The 10374-nt window shown below is 34.9% G+C and overlaps 1 pseudogene; it reads right to left on the reverse strand.

Moving 5' to 3' along the window:
- Window positions 1–4: 4 nt before the first annotated feature.
- On the reverse strand, window positions 5–6917 carry LOC120210825 (annotated as a pseudogene).
- Between the last annotated feature and the right edge of the window lie 3457 nt (window positions 6918–10374).

Below are 10374 nucleotides of genomic sequence, written 5' to 3' on the forward strand. Positions count from 1 at the left end.
CAGATTATGCTGTTAAAAAGAGGAGTTCCCTCTGTGGCATTGAAAAAGAGAGTAACAATGGAATGTGATAATATTCCGAACATTTAGGAAAACAAATATGATCCTATAGATCTCCATTACCACTACTACTACTATAATAATATAATAATAATAATAATAATCATCCTCACTTGTTCCTCGTCATCATAACGAGAATATTCCAAACAACTCTCTTGGCACTTCAAACTGTATAATGCTGCTGAATGGTATCGATATCAAGTCCCTTCAGCTTAACCACTGATTCAACGTGCCCCTTCAGTGTATTCAGCTCCCTCAGCCTACACAATTCCATTAAATAAATATCATAATCATGAAAAAAAGAAAAGGAACATCTTTTATTAATATGTATGCATGGGTCTCACCTTGCAACCTCTGCCCTGCGCTTGGCCTGCTCAGCAATCTCCGAAAGTTCTCTGTAACCACTCTTTTCATTGAAGAGGCCTGAGGTTTCAGGTGGTTGAAGGCCATGCAGAGTTCTCTGCGCAGCTGCCCATTGAGCTTCTCTTTCCTCTTTTCCATAATCTTTCTTTGTAGTGAACGCAGTCTATCATTGGGGGGAGGAAGAAGTTGGAAGAAATTCATGAGCAACAACAGGTTGGAATTGCAAATACAAAAGAATGAATCCAATATATTATATATATATACCTTGTTCTCCAAAAGGTTATCCCAAGCCTTTCCACTAAGAACATATCGGATTGCAAATTTGATGAGATCAAGTGGGATATAAGTCACCACACTGTAAAGCCATATCACACCAGCCCATCCCCAACCCATTCCTTGAATCCTTGCGAAACCCCAATTTGCATACACAGCTATCGCAGTGGCCACCTGCCAACAACAAATTCATTTGGTGGCTAAGCTTCATTTTTTTTTACTTGGGTAAAATGTGCTGAATCTGTGCACCTGCTATGCTAAAATCTTACCAAGGAAATAAAAGAGTTAAATTTTCTTACCAGCTGAGCAAGAACAAAAGCAGTGAGAAGTAAAAGTCCAGGACGTTCAACATAGGACCAGCTGCGTGACCGTGTGACAAAAATGAGGGCCTGACTCACGATACTAACTTGAAGGTATAAAGCTGCCATCATTTCTTCAGGATTATCCCTTAGTGGTCTAACATTAAACATGTTCTGAAAAATAGGAAATGGGAGCTTAGCAAAACCATACCAAATCCCACAAAATAAAACAGAAAAACTGGAACATGAGCATAGCTGTCCTTACTGAGAAGAAATCGGTGTCTTTCATTGCCCAGAAGAATACCACAGTCATTAGTGCTAAGTAACCTCCAAGCACAATGCCGGTCGAGAAAATCTCCTTGAGTTTCCAGCTGTCTGGCAACGGAGACGGTTTTACTCTGTCCTTGGAAATTGTCATGATTGTGCCTATTGATGTGATGATGAATTAGATTAGATTCATCAAACATAATTGAACATATAATATTTATTAGTGGTCAGGAAGGTGATGGCCTTAGACAATTTATCTTCTGGATTAGATAGAAAGTCGCAGTTGATAGTGGTCAAGAGAAAAACGAAAGAAAAGATTGTATAAGAGGATGAACGGTGGGTGCAGGATTAAAGATCCTGTCTTTCAGTCTTGTTTGTGCGAGTAAGGTGATTGGTGTCAGTTAAAACTGATGACTGTTGATGGGTTGATAGATGGGTAGATCCAGTGGTCGGATAATAAATTTAACTAATTATGAGGTTGACAAGGTCATGTTAAGAGACTGTAGTCAAATGAAGATAATAACGGAATTATGTCCAAATGAGTTTTGGAATATTTTAGAAAAAATCTGTAGACCTTAAACTCCTCATGCAAAAGAGTGACAATGAAAATATGCGGAGGAGTAATAGAGAGACGTAATTTAAGGGATACATCAATATTGATGTAACAATCTGATAAAGGTAGCATCTTACCGTCGTTTAGGATGGCGATAATTAAAACCATGAAGGGTGCAAAGTCAAACTTCCATATCAAGGCGATAAACATGAAGCCAAACTGCCAAAATGAAAATTAACATATTTAAATAATCCATATGTAAAACTATATAGAATTATTAGTGACTTAGTGTTCAAGTCTTAACGGCTCTTTAAAGACTTACCACAATACGAATGGTGATTGAAACTGCATAGATCTGCAGAGTCAAATAGAATCAGGCAAAAGATTACAAACACTTAACACTGTGGAACAAGGACCGTAAAGATGCAAACAAAAGTAAGCTAAAATATGACTAACCGTGTAGTTCTTCATCCTTTGGAAAATAGCCCTACTGGTCAGCACTGCACTGATGATGACACTTAGCCCAGGTTCAGTGAGTACAATGTCTGAAGCACTTCGAGCAGCATCTGTAGCATCAGCAACAGCAATTCCAATGTCTGCCTTCTTTAAAGCAGGGGCATCGTTGACACCATCTCCTGTCATGCCACAAATATGTTTCCTCTCTTGTAGCCTCTTTACAATTTCATATTTGTGCTCTGTCGTTGACATAAAAAGGATTTGTTAGGGGGGAAAAGAGAACCTAGAGTAGAGGACCCTATAGCAAAGAAATTTATTACACTATGAAAAACGACCTAAAAATATCAAAGTCCCCTGGATAATGTGCATGATAACTATTTAAAAAAAATAAAGAGAGAAAAACTATAGCTGCTGCAAACATATCGTCTTGATTATCAGCAATTTATATTTTCTAGAATATCGCAGATTTTGGATACATCGTACGAGTAAAACACACCAGGAAATACTCCTGCAAATCCATCAGCCTTCTCAATCAATTCATCTACAGGGAGAGCAGCAATTGAAGAATCCTTGTCTCCGCCCAGCAAGGAAGAGGAGGGGTACATGTTTGTTCCCATTCCAAGCCTCCTACCAGTTTCTTTGGCAATTGCAAGCTGATCCCCTGGGTATAATTGGAAAATCTCAATATAGAATTTACACATGAAATTATAGACATCATAAAATATTAAAATAATGTTCAAAGACCTCTTACCAGTAATCATCTTAACATTCACCCCAAGGTTTAGGGCTCTTCTGATGGTTTCTGCACTATCATGCCTTGGAGGATCAAACAGTGGCAACAAACCAATAAACTGCCATGGTCCCCCAGGAGCATCTTTTGATTTCTCGGGTACTTCCTATTCAAATAGATATAATATGATTTTACCCCGAGTTTACTCATTCAATCAAAATGAAGCAAGCTAAGTTTAATTTGCTTACCTGTCTTGCAACTGCTAAAGATCGAAGTCCACGTTCAGCAAACTTATCAATAACTGCATGAACCTTTTTCCTGACATCTTCTTTGCAATTGCAGAGAGTTATGATCTGTTTCAGAAAGAAAAACAGAAGCATGTATGTTAGAAGTTACCTAGCTAAACTTTCAAAACTGATTTTGTTTTTTCTTTTTAAAAAAGAGAAGTAACATTACCTGCTCTGGAGCACCTTTGCTAGCACGATGCCAGTTTCCAGCAGAATCAATATAGGTTAGGGCAGTTCTCTTGTCTACTGGGTTGAATGGTAGGAAGTGAACCTCTCGAATACCAGCTCTTGCCTGGCCAATTAGAATCCAAAATTACTTTAAGAATTCTCGGATCAAATCCTTAATATAACAGAAGAAAGACCTGGAAGAAAATAATACCTCCTTTGGATCTGCAAGCATCCCTACAATTGCAGCATCAATAGCATCCTGGTTTTCAGTCCTTGAAGCCCTTGCTGCATAAAGCATAACATGCTCTTTTTCGACTCCCTTTGCAAACACTTCAATTAGGTTTCTATCAACAGTGAGTTTGTTTAAAGTTAAAGTTCCAGTCTTATCACTGCAAAGAACATCCATGCCTGCCATTTCCTCAATGGCTGTCATTCTCTTTGTGATAGCTCCTTGTTGAGAAAGCCTATGGGAACCGATAGCCATGGTGACAGACAACACCGTTGGCATAGCAATTGGGATTCCACCGATCAAGAGAACTAGTAAATTGTCAATTCCATCTCTATACTTGCGGTGTTGTATTGGATACATGACTATTAACTCAATGATTATTCCAACAGCAATGGAGCAAATACAGAAATTACCAATGGAAGTAAGCACTTGCTGGAAATGTCCAACTTGATTGGTGCTGTCCACTAGGTGGGCAGCTTTACCAAAGAAGGTGTGGACGCCGGTTGCAATAACAACTGCTTCTATTTCACCTTGTTTACACGTTGAGCCAGAGAACACTTCATCTGATGGATTCTTCGTGACCGGCAGGGACTCCCCAGTGAGAGCAGATTGATCTATCTTCAAAGGATCGCCCTCAAGAAGACGGCATCAGCAGGAACTATGTCCCCCAATTTGATAGTGATAATGTCCCCCGGAACCAGAATTGCTGCTTCTTGCTCACTCCATCGACCATCTCTAAGAACCTACATTATGTTATAAGAACAACATGCAATTATTAAAATTGAAAGATACTCTATGAACTGTTGAGTTGCTGAATGTTTCATTTTCACCTTAGTTTTTGGAGCAAGATTAGCCATGAGAGCAGCTGCAGCGTTTCCAGCATTATTTTCTTCAATAAAACTTATGGTGGAGTTGATCAGCAACAAGGCAATGATACCAACGAAGTCTTGCCAGTCAGGAGGCCTTCCATCACCATTTGCCAAGGCAATAGCCATTAGAGCAGCAGCTTCCATGACCCATGACAAAGGGTTCCACATAAAACCCAAGAACTTGAGGAATTTGCTCTCCTGTTTGTAGAGTATCATACCGTATTATGCAACAATATACAAGCTGAAATTTTACAAACTCATACGAAGCGATAAGTAGTTTACTATACGGACCTTTTTCTCTTCTAGTTTGTTTGGTCCAAAAACTTGAAGGCGATTGGCGCCTTCCTCGGAAGTCAAACCTGCTCTTGTACATTTCAGCTGCTCGAAAACTTCCTCAATAGGAATCCGTTCCTGAAACAATTATCATTATCTTAGCCAACTTAAACGGCAGAAAAAATGAATTTTTGGAGTATGCTTTTTGGTTTAACCGTTTAGGTTGTGACTGCTCATTTCAGCTTAAAGTTGTAGCGGAAATTATCCAAGCGTAGCATCTTTTCGCAGAGAATCATGGAGTTGCGTTTAGTCTAACCACGTGGAATCGATTCTTTTTCGATGTAACCTACCTGATCTCAGGCAAAAAAACGAACCTATCGCCAACAGAATCGATTCTAAATTCTAATGGTGGGCTTCAGGAACTCCTAAAACAAAGTCATAGCAGTGAATGGTATAAGAAGCGGACTGAACTAAAATGAAACCAACAGCTTGGCATAGTTGTTTAACCCCTCGACTCTGGAAAAGATCCGCGTTGAATTTTTTAAAAACCAAACAATTTTGTTCAAAAATATTGTATAAAGATAATAATTTATAAATTATTCATTATATATATATTATTTAATGATAATTAATTAGTATTTATATTTTAAATTATGTAAAAAAAATAATTAAAAATTATATCTATTAAAATAAGTATTGTTAAAAATTAATTAATAAATAGTATCAGATGATTCTCAAGTTTCAAATAATCATATTTATTAAACATAATCATATTATTTTATATATATTGCTAGAGTCTTAATTTAATTAATATTTTATAAAAACTGAATTTAAATATATTTAAGTACAATATATTTTATTTAAACATTTAAAAAATTATGAATTATTTAAATATTATCCATTTGTAAATCAAAATATCTCACTAATACAGAGAATTAAGGCATATATGTTACTATTATAATATGGTGAAATTATTGAAATGGATTTTCAAAATATGCCAATCTATGCACCAGCAGTCAGCCATGAATGATAGGAATATTTGGCAAGCCTTTTAGTTTAATGGCACGTATATATTGTAAAAGGCCGTATAACGATTTGGTTGGTTTGGTTGTATCATGATTTCTCTCTTGGACATCAATGCATTCGGCAACTACGTTCCCCAGTGATTCTCAAGCCTTATCGACCAACTTGTTTCATGTGATTCGGTCACTCCAAATTTTCAAAAGAGAAAGAACTTCCAAAAAAAATGTAAATCGCAGATTTTTCAAAAACAAAATCCTGAAACCAAGCATTTAGCCGTAGAATCATAGGCAAATTGGATTATTTTTCAATAGCAAAATCATCGGTGAATGCGGACAACAAGATTTATGGAGAAAATGATGATTCATACGCTCATTATACTTGATCTTTGATAAATCCACATCTTTCTCTCTTTTCTCACCTCAAGAAATAGGAAAAAATGAAAAGAAAAAAAATGGAGTTCTTAATTCGAGAAAGCTTTCTGTGAGAAAGAGAAAAGCGAAAAGCCAAAAAATGAAGTTACTAAAAATAATAGAGATTACAGAGAGTGAAAAGGATGTAACCAAAGCACACGCAAATCATTGTTTGAATGAATCATCCATGATTTTTTTTCAAAGAAGGACCGAAAATAATTCCAGAAGTGAGAAAACTATACAAAAACAAATTATTCATAATATTATATAAACACAAACACAACCAATCAATAATATAGACTTGCATACATCAAATTAACATGATTGATGTAATCAAATGATTAGAGAAAAGAACATACCAAATCGACGGATTCGTTTTTGATCTCCTCAAGGCTGATTCCCTTGTCGTCACCCATCTTCCAAGCTTAGTTGGATAGCAGGCGAGGAAGGAACAAAGCTTTCGAAGTATATAAATTAAAGCAAATGCAAAATGAAACCACGAAACATTTAAATACTCCCTTTCAAACCAAGGAAATAAGCAGCACTGATAACAAAATCTACTAAGAAAATGATTTTTTTCCTTCTTCTTACAGACGTAAATGAATGGAGTATCTGTTTCTGCGTTTATGGGTTTATATACGTGAAATGGCGGAGGAGCCTCCTGATCGCTGCCTCGAAGTACAATACAAAACAACGAGCGCACCAGAAAGCCAGTGTGAGGCTGGGACCCGCTTGGCCTGGTTCTTCTCGTGACACCACTACCACGCGCTGTTTCTTTAAGTTGACTTCACACTATATGTATAGTTTCTGTATAATATTCGTATTTGGAATTTTAATTCTTTATATAAATTTTAAATAGAAAAATACGAAACTATGCTAATGATTTTAGTTTTAAATTTTATAAATGGTGAAATTATATATATAAATAAAATTATATTTAAAATTTTAAAGTGAAAGTCTATTATTTTTATACTAAATTTATCATTTTTTATTAGGTTTACGTAAATCACAATGCAAAAGCTTTAATTTATAAATCGGATTTAAAATTTTAAATTTTAGTATCATTTTACGTATGGTATTAAAATATATGTAAAAAAAATTAGTATCCTTTTACATATGATGTTAAAATATATGTAAAAGAAAATGGTATCATTTTACGTATAATGTTAAAATATATGTAAATCTATCTCGGGAAGATATGGTGTTAAAAAATATTTTTAATGTTTTATTAAATAACTATTTTGTTTATATTTTTATCTTTGAAGTATCTTGGACCTCAACATTTATTTTTAGAGCAAAAAAGTCCATTGCATTTGATTAAATTGTCAATTTAACTCTTATTTTTTATTATATCATTTTGATATGTTACGTTTCATTTTATGATAAAAAAGATTTTTATTTTAGAGCGTTAGTTGTTTGTTAACTAATAATTTTTATTCATTGAAAAACTTTTTTACGTAAAAATAAAATGTAATAATCAAAGTATTCTAAAAATAAAATAAAATTATTGTTATAGAAAATATTTTTGTCATTATACCTTTCAAGAAATGGAGAAGAGAAAGTCGTGCAACCGACGCAAGGGTGGCGGCGAGTGGTAGCATCAGTTGAACGAAATTAAATGGGAAATGTTTCTCCTGATCTCTGAGTTCTCCCGCTGTCAAAAGAAAGGTTACGTGTAATTGTGGTGGCTCACCGGCTTTGATTTTATTTTGAAATTGATTTTGGTCGTCATGCATGCAACAAAATTACCCACCCTTTAGGCCGGAACATCTGCAGCCTTCAATTGCACATGTTTTGTTTTAGGCTCTTATAATTGAACTGCTCAATGTTTTATCATAAATACGACCGACCTAATAATATATGCATGGCGTGTAAGAAAACTAAATTGATAGGAGTACTACTTACAAAAAAGGTAAACATTGTTAAGGTAAAATAATTTCATAGATAGATAGTGAATACGATGGTGTTGTTGTCCACGATAATTATTTTTTAAAAGAAATTATAATTCAATTAACTATATCATGTAGTTTGATATATGATTCATGGTGTTCTCATAATCTTGGTTTAGGCCCCAATAGAGTGGGGAGTTTGGAAGAGGGGGAACTCTTGGATTCTCCACCTTCTCCCTTTTATTTATAAATATTCTATCAAAATATTCAGTTATGCTATGTATGAATACAAATGAAATTTTACATTTTTGAGTAAAATTGATGAAATTTTACATAATACAAGTAAATCTTAATCTCTATATATAATTTAATATTACATAATTGTTTTAATTACAAATATTAGTAAATAACGGAGTTCCAACTATGTTTTACCATCCAAGATAAGAAATTGATCACTCCCCTCCTGGGAAAAAGGAATAAAGGGAAAGAGAAATTGAAAAAGAGAGAGACAAGTGTTTGGCAGAGCAGATAGTGGTGTTCAATCCAATTACTTAACGGCTGCTATTCCCATTCACTAATGCTCACACCAGATATGTATGCATGCATGCATAAGACGGTCCATTATTCTTGTTTCAAGCAAACGAAACACAAATGTTATAAAAGCAAAGGCAGACGGGCATATCTGCCAGAAGAATAATTGGTACAAAAGATGTGGCTGCCTTCACCCTCCACAATATCCATACCTGGGAATCGAACATTTTCTTTTTAGGTGGCCTTTTTTATTATTCGTTTGAAAAGAAAATACATCTCTTTTCGGGTAAAAAGGGGTTTGGCTGAGTTGGTTTAGATGCTCTTTGGATTGAGCAAGAGTTAGAGCAATGTGGGTGTGTGGAAGGAAACACGACACATACCTGTACCGTAGGTAACGCAAAATAGTGGAAACGCTAACAGTTTCAACATGATCATAAATAGCAGACGATTCGTAACACTTCCCCGGTAGGGATGATGAAAGTTAGATTCGGAATACTTTAGAAAAGAATACGGTTACTCATTTATTAGGTAATTGATAAATGATTAAGATATGTTTATTTTAAAAAAATAATTAAAACTTATTATTTAAGATTTAAACATAAGACTATTATGCAAAAAAAATATATAAGATTAATGAATTTATACAAGATGGACCAAGGGGAGCAATCAGAAGCAGTCATCCCCTCAAAGTTTTAAATAATTACATATTTTAGATATTTTTTGTATTTTCTATTAATAATATATTTACGCCCTCCAGAATTGTATGAGTCCACTCTCACAAAGGCGTTTACAATGATGAAAGCATTTTTGAAGCGGCGATCCTTAGAACGGGTCTTTGGGTGAAAAACAAATGCCCTAATAGTGCCTGGTCTATAAACGATTTCATTAGAAACCCAAAGGAGTGTGACATTGGCCTGTTTTGATGATTCAGACTTTTGTTATGAGTTTATACTTTTTGTGACAACTAGTAGCTATCTCGTCGTTGAGCCCAAAGATGTCATGTTTGTGTCATTCGCCTTATTGCAGTTTTAGGTTGTAGTTTTAGGAGTCAGGCAGTGGGGGTCTCGCGCGGGTGCTGCCGAGATGGATTCTCTTGTTCATGGTGTTGCTCGGGAGCACTGGGGTTATCTCATTTGCTCTTACATGTGGCAGCTGCTGGTCTCCTTTGCTGGAAGGTCTTGGGCACATGTAGTATGGCGTTGGAGCGTTGTTTTGCTTCTTCGGAGTTGTGTGTGTGCGCTCTGTTTTGAGGCAATACTAAAGTTGGGGTTTGGCTCTGAGCCTCGTTTGTGTGTATGCTTTTGTTTAATTGTGGCTTTGTATTCTTGTTCTATTGTTGGTTTTCTTTCATGAAAACTCATGGTGCACTCTTTTTCTTCTATATAGGTTTAGAGAGGTTTTTTAACGAATCTCATGATGTTGTTTAATTTTGTATTCTATCCATCTTGAATACAAAATCCCTTTCTCAAAAAAAAAAATAAAAAAATCTGGCGTTTGTCCTTGAATTCATATAAAAATATTTGACAACTTCATCTATAATCATTCGTTAAAATATTTCAGGAATATACTTTTTTACATTAAATTTTATTTTTTTTTAAAAAATTATATGGTATTTTAAAATTATTTTTCACTAATTCAAAATCTAAAATGATTATTATATTAAAAATTCAAAAATATAATTATAAAAATAAATTCAA

The sequence above is a fragment of the Hibiscus syriacus genome, unplaced genomic scaffold (genome assembly GCF_006381635.1).
Source record: "Hibiscus syriacus cultivar Baekdansim isolate YM2019G1 unplaced genomic scaffold, ASM638163v2 tig00000715_pilon, whole genome shotgun sequence".
NCBI lineage: Eukaryota > Viridiplantae > Streptophyta > Magnoliopsida > Malvales > Malvaceae > Hibiscus > Hibiscus syriacus.